This window comes from Rhea americana, unplaced genomic scaffold (assembly GCF_003343005.1).
Source record: "Rhea americana isolate MKP2758 unplaced genomic scaffold, rheAme1 scaffold_72, whole genome shotgun sequence".
Classification (NCBI taxonomy): Eukaryota; Metazoa; Chordata; class Aves; order Rheiformes; family Rheidae; genus Rhea; species Rhea americana.
The window spans coordinates 3,761,013-3,782,632 of record NW_028186890.1 but is presented as its reverse complement, the minus strand read 5'-3'; the positions used below and the strand labels follow the sequence as shown (position 1 = coordinate 3,782,632).

The window sequence follows — 21,620 nt, the reverse complement described above, 5'->3', positions numbered from 1 at the left end:
CACTTTCCAGTCTATTTACACTGGCCCGAAAAGGAACTTGACCAGAAGGCAGGAAGAGGAACAGGAAGATTTCCAGAAGAATAACAGAGGAGCAACACAGTTTCTCTGCATCTTCTCCTACTACTCTAGCTGCATAGCAACCTCCATGCACACGGCAGAGCACTATATGGCTAGTAAATCCATGGACAGGGGTTCCCTGACTCCCCGGCATGTGGAGGTACCCAGAAAGGGAAAGGTTTCAGTCCAAAAACATAGTGGGAGCTTTGGAGGACTGATAAAGAGCTCCTTTCTAGCCACAGTACAACCTGAATCATCAGTGTCAGGTTTTGAACAGTCCAGTAGGAAGGAGGGAGGCCATTCAGAAAAGGAAAGGTGAACTCCTTAAATGAGTCACTTAGGCACTAGCTACAGAACAGGAGGAGGACTGAAGGGAGAGTTCTGAGGAAAAACAGGAGGGGAAAGGAACACTGAAGGAGATGCTGAGTCCCTCAAAGGTCAGTTCTAGACCAGAAAAGGATGGAGAACTGGAGAAAAAAAAGCCAAAGTAGTTAAATATTTAAGATACATATGCACACATATCCTGTATTGTGTGCAACAATTTTGCACACGTGCTCATTTACTGTGTAGATGTGAGAGCAYGTCTGTATGCTGAGTGAAGGGAGCCAGAACGACTGAGGATGGAAAACAGGGGAAGGTGACGAAGCAGAGAGGCAGCTAAAGGTGGGAYAAAGACACCAACATAGGCAAGGAGCAGAAGGGAGAAGTTCAACTGGTGAAAGCAGTGAGCAAGCAAAAGAACATAAATCAGAGCCTGGAGAAAGGCAGGAGAGGCCAATGGGAAGGGAAGATGGATCATGCCAGATCTGGTCAGTTCCTGCCTTGCAGAAGTCAGCCAGACCCTGGGCAGAGAGAGSAGGAGCCGGCGCTTAACAGAACAATCTCTCCGCAACTGCACCTCTCCAGAGAGCAGAGCTGAGTCTGGATCTCATTCCTTCTGACAGCTCCAATTCAGATATGAYGCTGGCGCCACACAAATCTACTTCATAGCATTGCTTCTCTTCTCTCCTTCCCAGTTTACCTTGCTTCTTTGCTCTCTTTTTAAAAATAAAGAGCTGAAAACCTCCCCCGTGCCCAGCCCCRCCAGCATCCTGAATCCAAAGCCAACTGTCCACATGCACAACATCTGGAGCATCACTCCCTTCTCTGCATCATAGAGCTGATTTAACTCCTCCAGGGTCAAAAAGAAAAGGTGAGGGACAAGGGCCTTCCAGCACCTCCACGCAGCAGTCCTGTAAGACACTGGGGCAGGGCAGCAGCCAAACACCTCAAGCCTCCCCTCTCTTCCCTGCTTTCTGGAGGAGCCAGTCGCGTTGAACTGGTCTAGTGTTTAACGGGCTATCCAGTGGAATACCCCACCTCTAACAGGCTGGGCAGTGCTAGTGTCACAGAAGGCCACATGAGAAGAAATCGCTGCCACGTACGCAGGCATCAGCCCCCCACCAGCACCGACCTGCCCTCCTCCGGAGAAGTGCTATTTCACACACCCCCAGGGAAAGAAGGGGGCTCAGTCTGGCACAGAGGCACCCTACACTGGACCCAATCTGAGAGACGCAGCTTAGCAGCACCCCACAACGCTCACGTCACGTGCGCTGGAGGAGCACTGTCACCTAGTGAGTGGAGCAGGAGCCTCCCAAACACGTGCTCAAGCAGAGGTTCTTCTTGCCCCTGTCCCCCCACCGGATTCACACATTTTCAGCTGAGCTTCTCCTGGTRCCTGTGTTTGTTTGCAAGCTTCTTTCCTGCTCTACACAATACAGCATATTTCAAACACACGCATACAGGACACATCCCAGTTTCTTTAACGGGGAAGCACAAGCATTTGGGAGGTRCCAATGCTTGCATGTAGAAAACACGTATGTCCATATTTTTGTACAGATAGAAGTGTCTGCTGCCTAACAGAAATCTAACCAATGGAGCTCRGTCATAGCCCTTCAGAGGTGCAGTACTGGACAGTAAATCACAGCCTTTGGTGGGTGACGAGAGGTGGGCAGGAGATTAATTTATTCAGATTTGTGAAGTGCTCTGAAACCATGAGATGGAAGGTAACACAGGCAGGTGCACAAATTGTCATGAGTCATCTAAATTTTGATTCAATGGCATTTTTAGCACCAATTTTCCTTTTCCATTACTGAAGAGTGCTGCCCTGTAAGCAAAAATATCATCCATTCCCCGTTACTGCTTCAGCTGATGTACCATTCTGATCAGAAGCAAAGAGCTCTAATATATTTAGGGTGGTTAATATATTTTGTCTTGTGTGCTTATGTGCTCAGATGAGAGATTTCAATCATGTGTATTTAAGGAACATTAAGAAACAGAAGATATCTTAGGTCATCTAAATCCTCTCCATGGAAGATCATGTCTTTCCTTCTCCCCCACCCCACTTAGTTTATGTCTAATCCAATTCAGACCGTCTCAAGCACTAGGAATACCTTCCTTTCTCTCAAGCAGACCTCAGAAAAGCCTGATACAGAACTGTCTTCAAGACTTGTCACCTACATAAACAACTTTTTTTTTTTGTTTGTTTTTTAATTAACAGGACTCCTTTATGTCTGACTGGAAGAAAAGCAGCAGCATATGTGAAAAGTGAATAAGGAAAATAAAAAACAGGGAGCTTCTCCAAGACTAACGCAGAAGGACAGAGGGGTCGTAGCACCATGAGACTCAAACAAAGAGAGGAGAAAAGAGCAGCTTTCTCYGCTCTTCATTTCCCACTCCATTAGCCCCCACAGGTAAATTTTCAAGAAAGGAGGAGACTTAGTGAACTGTGGGTCACCTGAGCTCAATACATGATTAATATGAAAACAAACAAAAGCTTAATGCAGAAAATCTCCTGATTAGTTCCCTCTGGTTTTATATTCTCTCTAATTGCTACTGCTGGAGATAAGACTCTGGTTTATAGAAGATCTGACCCAGTACAGCAGTTCTTAGGTGTCTACAACACCCAAGACCCGACAGTGTCTAAAATATACTTCTGAGGCTTTAGCCTTCGTGGCTCTTAATTTTGGTTTGATTTAGGGAATACAACACTTATCTGAAATTAGAGTTCTTACTTTCTTTTAATACAACTCTGACCAAAGCTTCCTCCCCCCCTTCAGTATCTGTTCACTGCAGGGCACCAACAGTGGTATTTTTTGCAAAGAACTTATTTTCTTTTCCATTCCTGTGTATTTCTACAATCATACACATGCCTGTATAAAACCACTTAATCAAGCAGGAGGAATAGAAGTCTGCACTGTGTACTGACGCAAAGATGGAGAACAACACAGAAGTGTTCGCATTTAACATTTTATAAATCACAACACCAAAACAGATGTAAAACAAGCCAATTCCTCATTACATTTTACACTTACCACAATACAAACCTTTGCACATTACATGATCCTACTGAAAGGGAGCTTTGGAGTTGGCATTAACTTGACAGATGCTGAGATGAGTTGCTCCAGAAAGGAATATCGCAGCTGAAACAGTGCATGTTAAAAAGGCATCTGCTTATTGTTTGATACGTGTATTTATTCACATAGACAGCTCCCTGACATGCTGAAAGGGTGGAAAGGGTGGTGTAGGCTGGCATCTTTAACCCTCAGCAGGCATTCGGCATGCAGTTTGGCACCCTTTGGTCACCTCACCAGCTTCTGTTTTACTGCTGAGGGGTGGCCAAAGGGCAGAGCTGGGAGGGGAAGAAGGGTGCTCTCAGATGTGTAGACTTGTCTCCCCGCCAGGAGTTCACCATCAGCACACAAAGCAAAGCTTCCCAGCTTAGCCTCCACAGTCACGCTGCCCCTAGGGCTCTCACTCCAGCTTCTGGGGCCTCGATGCCTTTGATATAGACATGAGAAGAGTCTCTCAAAAGCAAGTCAAGCACAGCTTCTTGTACATAAAAAGAGATCTTCTTTAACAAGAAAGAAAATTAATTAAGTGAGTAAAATCCCACAGGTTGGAACAGCAGCTGAGGAATTATCTTTCTATCAGGTTGGTAATGAGGAATAAAAAAACCTCACACAGACTTTAACAGCTTTATATGGGCTCATTGGCATTCCAGATCAGACGCAAGACTTGGCATTCCCAGGAGCACCAGATGCAGCTTCAGTTACAGGCCAGACCCCAGGCAAACCACAGCTTGCCCTGCCGAAAACAATATTGACAAAATGCCTGAAAATGAAAGGCACRTACCTATCCAGCTGAATAACTCCTTCCCACAGAAATTATGCCCAGGCAGACTGCAAGCCACAAAATCCAAAGCCCCGGTTGACCTGGCACATCTCAGAAACCTGTGTTAAGTGTCTGTGGGGGGGATCATTATTCAACATTCAACAGCCAGCTCACATCAAGGCACACATCAAATGACCAAATCCCCTTCCTTTACCCTACTGACCTCTCCACCAATGCTACCAGCTGTTTACCATTACCACTTACAATCACTAYTCAGTTCTATCAAAATAACGCAGATTATCTCCTATCCCATGCAAAGGAAAAACAACATGATTTGAGTACAATGACAAGAATGGATTAGTGGTAACCACTGCAATAGGGAATTGCTACAAATGTCAAAGACAACTGTTTTCTGAGCTGTGTCAAGCTACTAAAAGCTTCTGGTGGCTACATAGGTAAAGGAGTTCCTTAAGTTCCTTAAAGGAAAAAAAAAAAAAAAAAGTAAGGGAGGGAGAGAGAGGGAGAGAGAAACACCACTGGCAACCTTCTAAAAAGGTGACCACAGACATTCTCCTCTCTTCTTGTTACTATCTATACCAAAATTGTCCCACGAGGCCCCGTAGAACAAAGCTTTTCACTGTGCACAGTATGAAAGAGCTCCCTGCCCACAGAGCTTGCTGCCTAAACTGACAAAAAGCAGGAAAAAGGAAATACTAATATTTCTGTGTTACAGATGGGAAACAGAAGAGATACAGGAAAAAAGATACAGGAAAAAGTCAGGCAGGAAACCAGTGACAGAACTGGGAAAGGAACATCTTCAGGCTGAAACCTATTCCACTAGTTTGTGGATCATTCCTTCTTCCGTTTTCATTCTCATGTCACTCCCTGAAAGCTGTTTCCTTTACAGCTTGTAAAGTTCATCCTCACAGGTTAAGCCCACAACCTAATGTAGTTTCCCCTGTCAAATAAAGCAATAGTCAAAAGATCACTTCTCACTAAGACAGCTCTGAATTTCCTTCTCCTGTAAGATATAGCTAACTTGGAGAAATCACCAGGAGCTGACCTGGGACAGCTCCACACACAGCCAAGGGTCAGGAYACAAATCTTTGCCAGGGATGCAGAATCACAATCATCATCTGCATATTTGAACACACAGAGACCAGAAGGTGACATGTCTTTTTTGTTTTTTGATTTATTTATTTATTAACTCCAGCCTTTAGCTGAAACAGGGCACTTCAGCCTGACAGCAGGCTAAGAAGTGCTTTTCATTTGCAGCAGGAAGCTTAGAGATTCAGATATACCTSAATACAAAGAATTCTCAGCTGTCACCTAAAAACTGCCCCAAAGAGGCCAATTTCCCCTCTTTAAAATGAACAGTAAATACTGATGTTTGTTCTGCTTCACAGGGGTTTTTTAACATACCTAACTGGAGGACATTGCACTGACCAGCTCAATTAGAACCATGCTAGTACATGCACTTCTAAAGCAGATGTTTCATGTATTACCTGTGTGTTATCAATCAACACAGTTAATATCGCTACCAGATGAGATAATTATTTTGCAATTACATTGAAATGAAAGCTACTTCTTGCAAAGGTTTCACTAATTACCCAGGCTTACCAAAGGGTAAGGATAATAGAATATTTTCCCACCATCTCTGCCTCTCATTAATCCAAATGCCCTCCATGCCCTAAATATATTGGAAAAAGAAACTGATGGCACTTCCTGAGCCATAGGATTAAATTACCTACTCTGAGGGAGCAGGTTCCCTAACAAAAGCATTTACATCATTAATAGCAGTTTCCATTCAYGTTACATCTTTTTTCTTTAAACAAGCACCACTATTTCCCTAGTTTCTCTCTGGTTTTAAATATCTGCAGTGCATAAACAAAAACCTTCAGTCATACTGTTTTTCAACTTATTCTTTCTTGTTTGACACAGAAGTGAGGATTTCTGCCAGCTTAAACTGCCAATTTAGATTTCCTGCCTCTGCTCTCTCTCTTTCCCTTGGGGAAAAGGCTAGCTGCTCCCTGGGATACTGTGGCAAAGCACTTGCGTTTTCACATTCAGAGCTTTGACTCTATCAGATCTCGTAATCTGTCTGTTTTGGATCATACTTTTCTAAGGTCCTCATCTACTTGTTGAATCTCTTTCCTCAGATTCACTTGAGCAGACAYACCAACACCTTTGGGCAGGATATTCGCAGAATTCAAAAACATCCAATGGTGGAAAGAAAACAGATTTTCAAGGCAGCATGTACTGTATATGCAGCAAAGATGTGTGTATACTGCCAGTAACTCAAGCATCTGTTGGTAGAGAGGTTATTTCAGAAAGGCTTTGTTTCCCATCTACAGAACTAGTGCCATTTACTTGCTCCATGAGAAGTCCATGGGCTTCTTCATGTGGTTTTGATTTAAACATACTCTTAGATATTTATATATCACATTTGTATACAGAATCATAGAATCAGTAAGGTTGGAAGGGACCTCTGGAGATCATCTGGTMCAACCTCCCCGCTCAGCAGGGTCACCTACAGCATGGTAGACAGGGTTGCATCCAGGCAGGCCTTGAAGATCTCCAGAGAAGGAGACTCCACCGCCTCTCTGGGCAACCTGGTCCAGTGCTCCGTCACTCTCACAGGGAAGAAATTCCCCCTCACGGTCAGGCGGAACTGCCTGTGCTTCAATTTCTGCCCATTGCCTCTTGTCCTGTCACATGGGACAACTGAAAAGAGTTTGCCCCGTCCCCTTGACACCCTCCCTTCAGGTCCTTGTACACATTGATAAGATCCCCCCTCAGTCTTCTCTTCCCCAGGCTGAAGAGGCCCAGCTCTYGCAGCCGTTCCTCATAGGGCAGGTGCTCCAGCCCTCTGATCATCCTCGTAGCCCTGCGTTGGACTCTCTCCAGTAGCTCCACATCTCTCTCGTACTGGGGAGCCCAGAACTGGATGMAGTACTCGAGCTGAGGCCTCCCCAGGGCTGAGAAGAGGGGCAGGATCACCTCCCTCAAATAATATACGTGCATGTGATTCTGGTGCTTCAAAAGATTTCTAAGTGGAAAAAGCCAATATAAAATGGAGCCTCTACAGACTTGTATAGCTCTTCAASTCTCTTTTGGAATGCATCATTAGTTCTGCATAGCTGGTATCTCTGGTTCATATCTTCTTCAGATCCCTTTTGTTTAAACAAACACCAGATTTTTTCCCTCTCAAAACAAAACACRCTTCTTAAGACTTGATTGTTTTTCTTTAAAGATATAATAATTTTAAAAGACTTAGCAATAATATTTCAAGTGGAGAAAGCACACAAAAACCAATAATCAAATGGTAAAGGCCAAGGAGAAAGCCATASCCAGTCACTAATGGAAAAGGATATGCGATGCTGTTCCATTATCCTCTTGAAATGAAGAGTAAAAGCTTGCAAAATTCCATTCCAGTGCCTGCAACTCAGGCTAAATCCTTCTGACCACAGTAACAAAGCTATTACATACTGTGTGTCTTGGCATTTTCATTATGTTCCAAACATCTTGCACATGCCTTAGAGGTTTCACCACAAATTTTTTACCTCTTCAGACTAACAAATCTTGTTATCAGCACATGAAATGAGATTGCAAAGCACAAAGGGAAAAGGAAGATGATTTTTCAAGGCACAGGGACACAGGAAAGTATAAGGAACACTGAAGCCAGGGAAGAAACTTAGCACAGGGAAGTCTAATTTAACTGACTTAGCCAGAAGTTATACTACCACTGTGCAGAAGATCTGTTCATGACAGTAAACTGTAGTAGATGAAGAGTTGAGCCCTACAGAAATAGCTACTGCATTTTCGAGTACCAAGAATCAGAAGCAAGAATGTAAATATTCCTACCAACATAAATCTAAAAGGCCTTAAAAGGGTTTGCTCTGTCTGCACAACAGTTACGCACCTATTCAGCACAGACAGCCATTTGAGAAAGTCAATAACCGGAAGGGATGAAGAATGTAGAGAGTTAGCCAAACAAACAATAGCAGAAGATAAGGAAGCCCTCTACATTAACAGGAGGCACGGGGTACATGCACTCTTTTTTTTCTTCTCCCATTAAACAAAAACAGAAAAGTGTGATATTTTAAGGGCTATGTTTTTTTCCCCCCCCCCTCTTTTTACTCCCTTGTTTGCTTAAAGAATGAAATAACTTCTGATCACCTATCCTTCAGGAAAGAGCAAATCTAAAAAAGGTTGAGAGTTTTCATTGATCCAAAAGAAACATAACTACTAGTAAATGTATTAGCAATTTCAGCACATGATAAAAATACAAGTGTGAGGTAATTTTTTCCTAAGTTAAGGCTCAGTTATAGAAGCATCTTAAAGCAGTTCTGGGCTACATGGCTTTCACTAAAGTTACAGTACATCAGAAAGGAGTGACTAGGGAGGAGAATGCTATTTCTTGCTGGATATTTTCTCACGATGGTGCTCTTGAGGACTCATGCCAGCTTTCATTGCCAGAGCACATTCCCTATTTGCAATTGTTTTTCATAAGACTCTTTTTCCCCCGATTCAGTCCCCTCAGTTTTCTGTTCTGTCCCTCTCATTCAACAGCTTGAAACAACTAGTAATCAAAAGCAGGACAGCCTAATGGAAGTCCCAAGCAGGGAACTGGTTGGGCACTTTAGTTTAAGGATTGCTGTTATTAGAGGGTGGAGGCAGAACAAAATACTCCACAGGTTCTGCACCAATGCTGCATAAAGCCAGTTCCCAAAGGACTTCCCAAACCCGAGAAATAGGACGCTGCCCCACTGAAGGCTTCAGAAAGCAAGTTCTCTGGCTCACCCTCACAGCACATCAGCAAAGAAACGTTGTTTCCTCTCTTTCTCATACAGTTACTAAAACATGAAAAGATGTTTTCAGCATTAAAAGCACTAAACCGTCAGAGTATTTTTGGAGGATTCCGTTAGCCAGTTAGTGAAGGAGCACTTCTGAGTCTGCTAAACACAACAGGAGGAGGGACAATCAAGGGAAATGACTTTTCCTTTGAAATTGGTGGCAAAACTCCCTTGGGCTGCAACAGAAACACAGCCAGATCCAGAACGGATGCATGTTGAAAAGCTTCACTGTGAAGGACGGTGTTTTCAGAAGCAGTCAGTGTTTTGAGGATCCGTCTATAAAATATCTCTGGTCAGGCATCCAAGACTATGCTTAGCACTTTCTGAGAACCTGGTCACTGCAAAGTATTTTAAGTGAAGTACAATAACCTCAAGCTTCAGTCATCTTGAAAAGGTGTCACTTTTGCTTTCCTAATTTACCTGACAATTTTTAAAAGGTTTCCAAAATAAAACATGCCTGATTTTACTGTCTGCATCGCACTCAGTGCCTGGGCATGTAATAGTCTGTGAAAGCCAAAAAAGCAACTTTTCGTAAGTCTGCGCAATAGTGAGGGTCTCTAATTCTCAGGTTTGCTCCTGAGAGTGGGACGACTGCACATGCTCGCTGCTATTGTAGGGGCTGCTCCCGGCAATCAAGGCTGTGCATTCTGTCTTGCTTTTACAGAGAAGCCTGCAAGGATATTTCTTGAAAATGAGCATGGTCTTACCTTTGCCTGACCTTTCCCTCTTATTTTTTATTTCAGCTTCAACTTTTTTCATCATTTCAATAAATGGCACAYCTGCACTTGAGCATTTTTCATCAGGCTAGAAAAAGTCAGACAGAGGAGAGATGGAAAAAAAGAAGAGAGACCAACATTAGCTATAAAAGACTTTGACTAAGAAAGGGTGTGAATTAAAATGAGCCTGTTGGCCTTAAGATCAACCACAGGAGCTTTTATGAGCACTTAGCTTTAGACTGAACCATTCCACAAGGGCCTAGAGGAGGCAGAATCCAGGCTAATTAGGCAGGGATTGCACTCAGCAAACCAGATGACGAGAGAACTATGGGCTGCACAAAAACTCTCTGCTGAATTATTTTTTCTTTGGACTCTCAGGCACACGAGTGCATAAAAATGCTCCCAGCAGTATCAGTATAGTTATAGCATAGCCACTGAGAGAATTACCTGCTTTACCCCATCCTAGATGGGGCTAGGTGTTGGAARCGCCTTTGAAAAGTGGCTCCTAGATGCAGTAAGCCAAACAGAGCTCCTCCAAAGGGCAACTGTTGTCCCCTCTGGCTCACCTGGTGAAAGCTACTGCTTGTAACTCATGATTACTTCAAAGTTGACTCTAATGTCTGGCTACCAGTAGGCAAGATGCAGCAGTCTGCAGATAGCTCAAGCTAGGATCATAAAGAAATAATTTCCACTAGCTGAAAAATGTTTTCTGGCACACAGGAAGTCAACCCAGCAACTGGGAGAAAGGACGAAGCATTAGGAGACTTTGCAAACCTTGCTCTCTTGCACACACATAGCCCAAGTGATAAAGAACGGTTTAAGTATTTGAGAGATTTCTTAGCAATAATGCAGCTTCAGTCCACTCAGGGAGAGAGTCAAATGCTTCTAAAGGATGACAACTCAGTCTCAAGACTGAGAGGGGTAGCGTATATATCCCCCACCTAAGCATGCCTCACAGTGAGTTTGCCAGAGCATCAGGGATATAATACACATTGCTAAAGAATCCAGCCCAACCTTACATCCTTGGCTACATCAAACGGTTGCATTTGAATGAAAGATGGGTGAGAAGGACAAACAAGGCCCAGGAACTAACTATCATCATAGACAAAAATGAGAAGATCAATATTATGGGAAAATGGTCTAGAGCCAGAGGCCTCCTTCCCACATTCACACTCATGCAGTGCCTAGCCTCAAGACCAAGATTGGTAGAGAAATATTTTGGTCCATCATTAGCTTTTCTTCATCARTACCTCCTTTGAATGGCTGGCATAGTGTCCTGCTATTTTCTAGGGAGAGGTGAACCAGGTTTCCTTCAGCCTTTCTGTCCCCGTAGCTTATGCTCAGTCAGCAGAGGGACTGCACAGAGRGTTGACTGAAAAAGAAGAACGTCTACAAAATAATTGGTGTTATCTCCTCACCTGGCTTTTGTTTTTCCAAATGAACTGTCAACCAATACAACAAGCAAGCTCACACTAAAAAAGCCACAAGATGCAACAACTCCTCTCTGAATTCAGATAATGCTGAATAGGGCCCTTTTCCAYGGATGGCTATTTCCAAAGTACTGCAACCAGAAAATCCAAGACAGACAAATAGTTCTTCAAGGTAGATATTAAACATTCACCTGTAATAAGCACAATCCTAGACCTCAGGGATTAATGAATGGTGCAGAGAGACACAACAAATATAATCCAGAGAGACCAGATTCACAATGCCTTGCAGTATGATTATTTGAATATGCCAAAAAAAAAAAAAAAAAAAAAAAAAAAAAAAAAAAAAAAAAAAAAAAAAGGCATTTTCAAAAGGATTCACATGCTAAGAAATAGAAAAGAAATTTGATATTTTGGCCACTTCAGTTCAAGGGCATTTTTCCCTTATCTCTGAACAGCAAGAGAACATTCTTCTCACTGTTATTTTAGAAATGTAGAAAAGAATTTCCAAGACGACCTCTGCAAGAGATCTTCAGCTTTCCAGAGCAGTCCTTGGACTGAAATGGCTTCAAACACACTAGCTTCCTTTCCAGAGTAGGGATAGGGACACTGGGGGAGGGCAAGGGAGAAAGGGAAATGTAAAACAACATACCAAAGACTGCAGCGTAGGAGAGGGACTGGCTACTGCTTGTTTAGTGGTTCTGGCTTGTCCAGTTAAAAGTGTGTGGGTTTTTTTTTTTTGTTTGTTTTTTTTGTTTTTGTTTTTTTTTCAATCTATTGATCTTCTATTCACAGGATTGCAGTTTTAAGAAAACAGTGGGGTTCTAAGAATACATCACACGAAAAATCTCTTAAAATCAGACAGAAGAACACAAGTAAGGCAGAGGGCAGCCAGAACAGATAACAGAGGTCACTGAATGCAGCTTTCACAGGAAATGTTTATATCTATTGACAATACCCACGTAGATCTTTTTTGTATAATTGCTTGTTTTCACATAGAGGAAAAATAAGTAAGATAAGGATTAATATTTTAATAACATAGTAAGACAAGGGTAATAACAAGGGCAAATACAGTTAAGTAAAAAAACACCTRAAGAGCATAAAAAAACTGAAGAGCAAAATTTGTTCATTTTTGGAAATGCCCAGTGTATTAATATTTCCATAAATATGGAGAGGCTGCAGAATAAAAATTTTGTAGTTCAATGCAATATTCCTGCAAGAAGCCAGATCCTATGAATTATATGCATTTAGTCARGGAGCAGAAATACTGTTGTGTGACCTGTATGTCAAAATCTAAACCGAATCGTGCAGCTGGAAGCTGAACACTTGAATACCAGCTATTGAATACTAACAAGAAATTGCTTGTAAATAATCAAACCAAGAAACAATTATGAATAATTTCAAACAACTCATGCAATTGAGAAGTCGATAAGCTATTTAGAGACGATTTGTCAACTCAAGAACTTACATAGAAAATTATATTTTAAAATTGTTACAAATTATTCATGTGGCTATCACAAGAACATTTATGATTCATTGTGATGAGACAAAAATAATTATATCAGGAGCTGAAGAGACATTTTCTTTCATGTTTTATATTCTGTAACTGATCAGGTGTATTAGGCTAATATTTTTAGTTACATTTCTGCTGATCCCCAAGGCATCAGTCATTAGTGAGTGATGGAAGCAAAATGATTAAACTTAATGGCTAAGTAGTCTGATTTGCTCTCCCCCAAGTTTGAGCAAAATTGGACATCAATGAATCYGTACTTTAATGTAGTAATGCCATTATTCAATCTCATTCATATGGGTGGTCGTAAGTCCTAATTTCRTATTTGTTTTGTGGAAGAGCAATAACATCTTCAATTCTGCACACCAGAATTCCCTTTTATGCTTTAAAAATTCAAAGCTGCCTGATTTGCCAGATTTGCCACTACTTGCTGACTGAAAATAAACCTTCACAGGGCTGGATTCTCCAAGAAGTCTCTAAGAGTTGCAGGACTGGGAGCCCAACCTGGACACGATGATCAGAAGAAGAAAGTAAGCAACCTTACTCCCCTTCTACATAGCAAAGTTAGGTTAATTATTTGCTGCGTTTCACACAATACTGCATGAGAGGCAGCAAGCAGCTGCCAGGAACCCTCAGTCTCCCAGGTCCACAGCAGCAATTCCTGGTGGAAACTGTGCTTCCCAAGCCTTTCAGTTCATGAAGAAAGCAGCAGGTTATGGGACACAAGGACCACTGGTCCCCTGCAAACATGATGAGATCTAATCCAGGAGCAACATAAAACCCATTTTTTTGGAAGGTTCTGTTCTGGAGAAGAGAATTGCTAGACCTATGAATCTGGTAAAAGCATTAGGTTTCCTTCTTTCCTCGACAATAAAATTGAAGGAGCCAACATTAATGTCTGTTTTGCAACATTTGAGAACAATTTTAGAGCTCTCTTTCTCACACTGCTTCAGGCTTCATTTACTTTATCCTTTCTTCCATTGGCATAACGCTGGGGAGAGGTAAGTCACATACTTTGTTTCTTGCAGAAGCCTATATTCCTTTTCTCTTGATCTGGAATTAGAGCCCTGGGGTGCATGGTTGGGGAAGCACTAATCAAACTGACTGAACAACCAACCTGGTTGTATCTTGGAAAGCAGAACAGCGGAAAGGAGGAACAACTATTTGAGGCATTTGCTAATCTTCAGGGTAATGTACCTTAATTCTTTCATGATTCCACYAGCCGCACCCTCCTAAAAGATTTACAACTGCTTCCTTGCTGCACCTTAGCAGTGCAACATCTCATYGCTACAAATTACATAAATTACACATTTTGAGAAATGTAGCAACCATGAGACTTAGCATACTGCCCACACACTTTACTCTATAGTATAAAAGTTTTTGAGACCATTTGTATGTACTACTATACTGCTTTTCCTTTTAATTGCACCTCTCCTGGTCTGCATGAGATTCACTGGCAGTAAATGCTGCARCAAGGGCAGATTACACCCTGCATTAGCACATCCCTGTGGTATAATGAGGCATTCAAACAAGACTGATGTCTTCRAAATTGAGTGACAGAGAGAGARAGAAAGAAAGAAAGAGAGGGAGAGAAGGTAATTGAAAARGACAGGAGGGGGGTCACAAATATACTACACATTAAGYGYAGGGTCCCAACGATTTGAAARTGGCTCTCCACAGTTATCTCGTAAAGATTAATCACATTTCTGCCTGTACTCAGCCATACATGTGTGACACGCTTTCCCTGAACGCTCTCTTCCCCTGTCTGGGTCACCAACCAAAGGTGATCCTAGGACAACAAGCACCTCCTTTGGGGTTTCTTTAAACAAACAGACATCTCCTGAAGAAAYGCCGCAGTATCACAATGACATCCAACTGATTTTCCAACGTTTCACAGCACGTTTAAAAAGGAAGGATACAGCCAGGCTTGCACGCTTAGCCAGCTTGCCAAGAGGAAACAGCCACACATCTTGGATGACTTGCATTAACTCTGTTCTTATCTCTTTTCCTGCTTCCCCACAAAATAAAGTTGCAGGGTAACTGTCACACACCTCCCACCTGCAGGGCCCAGGAGAATTTGCCCTCAATACCTCTAACTCTCCCAGCTCAGGAAGCGGGAAGAGACGAGGAAGCTCCCAGCCTCACCCTTCCGATACCCTGAGCGACTCGCTGTGTTGAGGGTACTGAGTCACAACGTATGGTCGGTKTTTAGGGCCTCGCAGCTAACGTATCTTAGAAGAAAACAAAACCAGAAAAACACACCTTCTTTTCTTTCAGAACAGAACCGTAACACCACTATGAAAAACATGCAATGAAGAAACTCATTTCTCTCAGAGTTTTACGATCTTCACTTGATTCTGTCCTAAACAGACTAACAACTTTATTATCTCTCCTCCCCCTAACATACCCCTAATGCGTCCCAGGTCCACAACCACATTTTCTCCAGCAAATGGTCCAAGTGATTAACATAACTCAGCTAGAGTCAGGGAAAACATTCTCAATATGTATTTATTAGGTCTTGAAGGCTGACTTTTMTGTTTCAGACATGAGAAAGCACATTTATATGTTTAAAAGGCTGCCTTCCCCAACAATATCGACAGGTCTAATAAAAGACACAACTTACTTTCCTTGTAAACCTTGCCAAAGAAATGCCATCACTGGTGCATTTCAGGACAGCTGTTCTCACTGAAACTGCTTGTATTTCTCATTGCTGACCTGTGATCATATTTTAGTTGGTAAAGGATGGAACAGTATAAGCAAGAGTTTTCCCCTTGAAGCATACTAAAGCTTTTGCTTGCTGTAGCTTTTGTATTTGCTACCAGGACAGACAGGGTCTTGTCATCCTTTTCAGAGAGCGAGGGCTCGGGGTGGAAGTGATCAGCAGGACCAGTTTGCACTTACAAGAGGACTTGCTTTCAAGTCCTTTGCACAGTATTTATAAAGTATCGATGGAAGCAGTAGGTGGCAGCTGGTTAACATCATATAACACKGCTGCAGAACACTTCCGACCAGAAGCGAAAGAGAACCTCGTAATTAACGGAGGCTGCAGGAGGAATGCAGGCAGGCTAATGCCTTGGATAGCCTGGCTAAGGCCCTTGCTGCTGTAGCATGTTAGGGGATCTCCAGCATTCAAAGGCGGTCCGAATCTCTGTTTTGTGTCTCCATTAAAGATACATCCCTAAACATCTAACAGTTCCCCCAACCAGAGCTCTCACATGGTGCTGTATCATAACAGCTCTCATTTTCCTTTCCCTCACATGCTACCACCTTGCTCAGATCTGTCCCTCYGCTCCCGATAGCCTCAAGACTTCCCTGTTTGATAGGCAAGAAGAGCAAAATGCGAATACTGAGGTCAGCACAAAATAATACTGGACTTGCCYGCCCCTCCCACCCAAGCTGGGCATTTACTCGGAAACAATCAGAAATATCATTCGTGTACTGAGAACCTTCTCAAGTGCTACAAAAAGAGCAAGAGGCCTGTGGAGCAGGCGTATAAAAAAAAAATCTAATCTCTTCTAATGCTCAATAGAAGGGGGGGAAGAGAGTAACTTTAAACCAACTTTTCTACAGTACTGGCCAAAATATCTGCTAAGGATACTTGCACAATAAATCAGCTTCTGCTTTCTGTTTGACCTTAAGACCCTCTAAATCYGTAAGTGGTAAGCTTTTTGGTTGGAAATAAGCAAAAGGAGAGATCAAAATAAAAATTTCACCTGAGAAATACACAAGAGGCTTMGAAGCCTCCAGCCTCATTCCCCCAGATTAATCTGCAGTGCAAATTAGAAGATGCTAATAATTTATTTCTCACTCCTCTATCCACCAACTCCCTCTTGGTCTCTTTAARACAGAAAAAAAATGAATAATAATAAAAAGTATGCGTCATTAACAACTCTGAAGTCTCATTTCCAGCTTCATATTAAAACATCAARAACACGTTCCCCAACCCCCATCACACAGGGTGATCAGTGCTCCTTACTGCTCTAGAGACGATCTAAAGAGCACCTAATACATTTATTATGCTGCAATCACCAGCACAAATTCTTTTCAAAATATAATAATCCCTACCACATGATACTTARCTTCCCAGTAGGTTCTTTTGCTTTCAGGTTAATAACATTTACATTAGATAGGTAAAAGGAGGATTAACAGTGAATACGTTGAATCCAAGTTTATAGTACAGTACATCTTTCCTTTATTTGCTTGCAGGCCCTGCTGGCCTCTATCTAGGACTTGACAAGTAAATCCCACTTGGCATTTCCGGCAAATGTTTCTTGATTAAGCATTTGGGATCAGATGGTCTTCTCATTTCCTTCYAGCACAGTTCTAGCAGTCAAGTCTCAGTTTGTCTTCCTAGTACAGCACAAACAGTAGCAAACAAGGGAGGCAGGAGTATCTCACCTTCCCTTAAGAAATTTTATTCTTACAAATTTATTTACAAGTACTGCTTTTTATGCACATTTTATTAGGATGAAATAACCCTGAGTCCTCTCATATTTTCAGACTTCAACRGGGACCCAAACTCCTAAAATACAAGATGGGAAAGCAAGCTCTAAAYGTGACCCTGTATTCTTAACCAAAGCTAGGTGTTTTCTCTCTGCTGCTTTTCCTTTCTGAAAACGCAGCGCCCAGCAGATCTGCAAGCACAGCCTGTTCTGCCCAAGTTGGGAGACTCTCAGAGCAACCTACTCCCGGAGTCAAAGCAGCAAAAATGTCCCGATGTGCCAGCTAGCAGGGCGCAGAAAGCACYACCAGCAATGCCCCAAGCACAGCTACGCAAGCCAGGTTGGACAGCCAGCAAAACATCACTTCACCTGKTTCACGCAGCTTGTTCTCCTCGACGCTGCTGTACAGAGAAGCTGATAACAGTTGCAACAACCAGGCAACAGCAGCAGGGCGCATTCGGCAGAGGCAGAATGAGCAGAGGCAATTAAGCAAGAGGTGGCAGGGGAGAAAAAGAAATAAGGGRAACCAGAAAAAGGAGGCAGGCCCTAAAATTCTGCAGTGCTTTAACCTAACAAGAGGAAGATTTTACAAACAGCAGCCTTGAACCTGCTTGAAATCACAAACATGAAAGTAAAAYCTGCTGCCAGAAAGCATCTGCCACCACACGTGTAGTTACAAATCTCTCCTCCCCACTGGAAACAGCAGCCTTGTATTTCTGGGATTCTGTCACAAGAACTCTCATCTTAATGTTGTATGGGGTTTAGATGTAAAAATACCCACTTTACAGCAGTTTCACAGAAAATAATGCATCTTCCTGGGCCTCAAAATAATTGGGAACAAGACTAAGGAGTTTTCGCAAAACGTTTAGGTCCCTGGCTCAAGCTGAGCTGGGTAATCATGACAGCTCCTAACCCAAGGTGGACCGGCAAGATCTCGCTTCCGTCAGCACCAGCGCTAGCTACCGTCACTCATTACTATTCAGCACTTGCTCTGCACAGACAACATGCACACTTCCCTGCAGAAAGCAGAGGACGGCACTCTTCCTGCCTCACTGCGTTTATTTCTACRGCCASCAWCCTCCTCCTGGCACTCAGCACACAYGGCAATCAGCAGATKGATYGCTGTYGCAGYGCTGCATCCTTTCACCTTTCTTATACTAAAGACAGCACATCTTTATTTGGTGACTCTTTTCTGAAAGCAAAGCTGGCCAAAACATTTTGAATTGCAAACTTTCTCAACCAAAGTGCGYGTGCGAGAGAGGGAGAGTGAGAAAAGGAGAGAGAAGGTTCTACGGTAATTTTTCCTATTTTTCAAATCTCTCTAGTTGAAAAGCAGTTTGAGAGAAAATACTAGTCAAAGWATATTTGGAGCTAACACTACAGCTCACAGGGAACCAGAGGAGCTTACAACATTCTGATGACTCTTTGGTAAGGAGGCTCATCTTTAATGAGATCGCCTCAAAAGTAGCGATAGGAACCCAACAGCAGACACACCATACGKGGGTTATTCTAGTTGCAAATTTATCCTAATTTGCTGGGAGAGGATCAGGTAAATGGAAAGAAACTCTACGCTAACACAGACAGTTCTGACACATTTGTKTGCCCACCCCGTGTCATGCAACACAACAGTCCCATATCTGATTGATAACCATCTGCTAGACTAATCCTGTATGACAGATAGCAATTGCAACAACTTGCTCCAAATTGCTGGCCACAGTGGTGTCCAGCTACCCAGGAGCTTAGCTCCTGCAAAAGCAAACTTTACACTTCTCAGCGACAGACATCACTGAAGTCTTTATCTAATAGCAGYACACAGGAATGAATGGACTTGTATCTGATTCAAGCTGTTAAGACCTGTAATCACATGCCTCTCCCCTTGTACACCACAATGAAAGCAGAGAGGATATCTGCCTCCAGGGAAGTGTTCTAAGTATTTCTGGAAGGAGAAATCTGGCTTAATTCCAGCTGTGGAGATCAATCCATCTGTACAGCCGCAGCAAAGTACATTGATGCAGTTTCTTCCAAAGCCTCTCTGGGTCTAAGAGTCAGATCTGCCTTTCGTACATGTAACTTTTGGATGACCAGGGCATAACTACAAACGTCCATCAATATTAGAGACAGTAAAATGGAAACAACCTCCTGTGGCTCCTGAACACAAAGTCTCTTTCTCCAGCTCTGTCTACTAGTCCTCCGGGGATCATCCAGGTAGCTAACAAAGAAGTTAACATGGCTCTATACCCTTAAATGTCTTAACTCTTCTGCTTATCACAGAATAAGGCAAAACACCTAAAGCTTTTGTATCATTAAGAAGAGAGCAGAGAGAGATAGCAAGGCAACTAGAATGAGAGCGTCCTACAATGCACTGGAGATCTCTGTTCTTGCTTAGGCCTCCTAATCCTMCTCCTTCCTTTGCCGCCACATGACTCACAGGATACCAGCATGCTCCTGTGGAGAGGGACACTGACAATCAGACTCAAGAACTCTCTTTCTCCCCTTACACGTCCATCCATAGCTCCTTGCTAGCCAATCTGGAAGGGCATTTTTGCAAGACAGTCTTTACCTAGCTCTTAAAAGCTGCAGTTGAGCTACTAAGATGAAGAAGGGTCTAGACAAAAAGACAAAGAGAGATGTAGGTCTGAATGCAGTGCACTGGAAAATCATGAGTTTTTGCTCTCCTGCAAAAACACTGCATTTATTTAATGAGTAGTTTCTCCTGTCTCTCATCCCCTTCTTCCTGTGAATTGCCACCAAGTTAGAAAGACTGCATGATGCCTGCTGTAATTTTATGCCATTTCACTCTTGCTGACTTCAGTGGAACAACTTATTGCTCGCATAACGGCTGCAAGATCTCCAAAATCAGCATGAGGCAGTGTTTGCTGCATTCCTTCCAAACACAAGTGTCATGGGTGCTGTTGGGCAGGTTCACGAGGCTGCACAGAACATCTGCGTTCCCGAAGCAGATTCTGCCCTTTGGAGTCTTTAGGCAGCTGGCCCAGATGCAGCTGGCAACTACATCAGAATTACGTAGCTCTAGTCTGCCCACCACCAGCAAGACTTGCCAATTTAAAAACGTAAAASGAGACATAGTGCAGTCCTGGGCACGTGGAACGCCCGAAGAGCAGCTGGGCGGCAGCCAACAGGCACATACTGGATTCACTATTCTGACCTCCTCGAGGCGGCAAGAGACAGCCTCTCTCCCCTTCCCATATCTCCATATAGGAAACACCTCTGGCTCTGCTTGATTCCTGCCACAGCATGAGTAAGAAGGCTGTCACAGCAAACTATTAAGGCCAGAGAAAGTTTTAACTTTAAGACCTTAGGGATCTAAATTAAGATTTAAAGTGTAAGATTGAAATTTAAATTGTGATTTCAAGTTTAAATTTGAGTACATTTACTCTGGACTACATGCAGGCACATTCACTAGACCGCTCAAGTATAYCTTGAAAAGCAAAAGCCTAAGTATTTCGCAGACGGGTGGAAGTGATGAGTGCCATGAGCACCCTTCCCCAGGGCCTCAAGCTCCACCTCCGAGGCAGAGTCCCATTGAGAACAAGCAATCAAGGGAGAAATAGTCACATCATCTTGGCAAACATGTCCTTCGGAAAAAAAAAAAAAATCAAATAAACAAACTCTTAGCTCTTTAAGCAGACTGAAGCATACAAAAATTTAAAGTTGCAACTGCCAGAATAGCAGATAAATCATTTATCGACCATTGTACTCAACATAAGGGAAGACATTCTTGAAAGATTCCTGAAACGAGAGTGCATGGATTTGCTTCCTTTCTGTCTGAGGGCAACMAAAAAACTTCCAAATCACTGACCGGTGCTGAGTGCACTGGAAGTCACAGGGCAAAAGAAGGTATTATGCATCAGAACATAAATTCTGCAAAAAGGATGTAAAATTATGCATGTAGACACACAGCAAGGGGGGATCCAACTTCTCCCACTTGCAACTGGACATTAGCTCTTCAGTATGTGCCTGCAAACTCTCTGAAATCCCAAGAGGAAGGAATACAGAAGTCTGACGGAAAAAGGAGGGAAAAAATCCAAACATAAAATAGATGTAGTTCACTAGCAGAGATTTTCTACCCCTAGTGAGCTACACACTCTCCTTTTCAAGAAAATTTCTCATAGCAAAGATATCCTYAATTCAGCATATGATATAGAGTACAGGTTGGATTTTCCTCTCGTTAACTTTAGTTTCATAGCTCTGTGATGCTATTTGATTGGGGGCTGCCATTCTCCGTATACAGCGGTGCAAGGGAGAGAAAATTCAGGTCCCCAGGGTGCAGCTCAGGCACCAAACTAAGTGTTTTCCTTTGAAGGGGTTCAGTCACATTCAGAAAATATCTAGAGCCAAGAGTGATTTCGTAAGCTTAGAGGAAATGATGTCAAGCAAAATACCGCAAGGTGAATTGCACCAGCCACAATACAGTAAATACCCTTTACCTTTGCTTATCT

The 21,620-nt window shown here is 42.7% G+C and overlaps 1 protein-coding gene across 2 annotated transcripts in view; it reads right to left on the bottom strand.

Annotated features, from left to right (window-relative positions):
* TSPAN18 (tetraspanin 18) overlaps positions 1–21,620 on the bottom strand; it is a 101,218-nt gene that overhangs the window by 60,660 nt on the left and 18,938 nt on the right. The window lies entirely within an intron of this gene.